This window comes from Nicotiana tabacum, chromosome 10 (genome assembly GCF_000715075.1).
Source record: "Nicotiana tabacum cultivar K326 chromosome 10, ASM71507v2, whole genome shotgun sequence".
Taxonomy (NCBI): domain Eukaryota; kingdom Viridiplantae; phylum Streptophyta; class Magnoliopsida; order Solanales; family Solanaceae; genus Nicotiana; species Nicotiana tabacum.
The window spans coordinates 30,466,459-30,468,391 of record NC_134089.1 but is presented as its reverse complement, the minus strand read 5'-3'; positions in this window follow the sequence as shown (position 1 = coordinate 30,468,391).

The following is a 1,933-nucleotide window of genomic DNA, read 5'->3' as shown; positions in this document are numbered from 1 at the left end:
CCAATTCAAACTTAAAGAACTTGAAACTTCAATTTTCCACAACCGATGCCAAAACTTATCAAATCACGTCCGGTTGATCCCAAATTTTGCCCACAAGTCATAAATGACACCACAAACATACTCCAACTTTCAAAAATCCAATACGACCCTGATATCATAAAGTCCACTACCTGTCAAAATCTCTAAAAATTCGACTTTCACCATTTCAAGCCTACATCAGCTACAGACCTCCAATTTATAGTTCGGACATGTTTCTAAGTCCAAAATCACCTAACAGAACTGACAAAACTCCATTCTGAAGTCATCCTCATACAGTTCCGACTACAATCCTAAGACTTAAGTTTTCGTTTAGGGACTAAGTATCCCAGAACACTCCGCAACCAAAAGCAAAACCTCCTGGCAAGTCACATAAGCAGAAAAAGATACGGGGGAAGCATTTAATAGGGGATCAGGGCTATTACTCTCAAAACGACCGGCCGGATCGTTACAATATCTTAATACATAAATAAGAATAAAATAGTCCAAATCCCTTTTAATTAACATTTTTTAATAGACGTTCAAAAGAGAAATATGACAGATAATTTGATACAGAGAAATTAACAACAGAACGCGCATTACTTATAACAATAAATTGTATTAATGTCATTTGAGACAGAAAATATTAAAGTAAGCCATTCTTTTTTGAATTTTAAGCTTAAACAAACAGAAAATGTTAAAGTAACCCGTTCTTTCTCTGAATTTTAAGCTTAAACAAAAGGAATAAGTAACTCAAAGTCAAAATATTACTCACACTCTGATGTTTTTACCAAATCAATAAGTAAATGATATGCCTTATTTACATACAATTTTTTTGAATATATGCATAAAGAAGTTACTGGAACAAACTTGTTCATGAGATCAAATTGTAACTTATGTTACAAATAGTACATCAAGTTCACGCTCAAAGGGGCGGACCCACGTGGGTCAAGAGGGTTTACATGAACCCGCTTCGTTAAAAAATAATACTGTGTATATAGGTATATTTTTTCTTTCTTTAAAAAAGTAATGTTATAAATGTTATATTGAACTTGCTTCAAACAAGTAAAATGTCTAACTTGCTGGTAAAGAGGGTTCAAGTTTTCAATTTGGTCTTGAGTTCAAAATCGGTTAGTCACATATGCTCTATTTTTTTAAATTTTTTATGTATAACATCTGTTTTCCTATAAAATGATGTCATTTATATTTCTTAAAATATTCCCCAATTTCCAAACAAAATGCCCCAATTTCCCAAATCAAAAAACTATCAGTTCTAAAATTGTAATCCCAAACCCTTCAATGCCTCTCTCTCTCTCTCTCTCTCTCTCTCTCTCTTTCTTTGCTGATTGTTCAATTTCAAAGAGAATTGCTTCCATAGTCGTCTCCTCTGTTAGCCCCTGCCGAGAAAGTAGTCTCTCTCAAAGGACTTTATCTTGGTATCTAACTAAAACTCCATGTGATCAATAAGCAAAAATTCTGATTTTTCAATTTCCAGTATTTATTCTTCTTTTGGATAAAGTATTGATCTTTGTTATTTTTATGTTACTAAAGTATGAGAGGGGTAGGTTTTTCCAGTATATATTTAGTTACTAAAGTTACTAAATATATGTGCTTTCTTCTCTTTGTTGTAGTTCGATTTTAAAGAACAACTTCATAGTCGTCTCCTCTATTAGCCATAATGTAACGACCCGATCGGTCGTTTTGAGCATATGCATTACGTTCAGCTATTTCAAGTCTTGAGCTACATTGTATGATGTATTATGACTTGTGTGAATCGTCGATTTTAATTTTCAGGTTATTCGGAATTGATTTGGAAGAATGACTTTCATGATTGAAGTTTTAGAGTTGGAAGAGTTGAGCTAGTTTGAATTTTTAGTATTTGACCTTTGATTGGAGTTTTGATTGTTCAGTTAGGTCC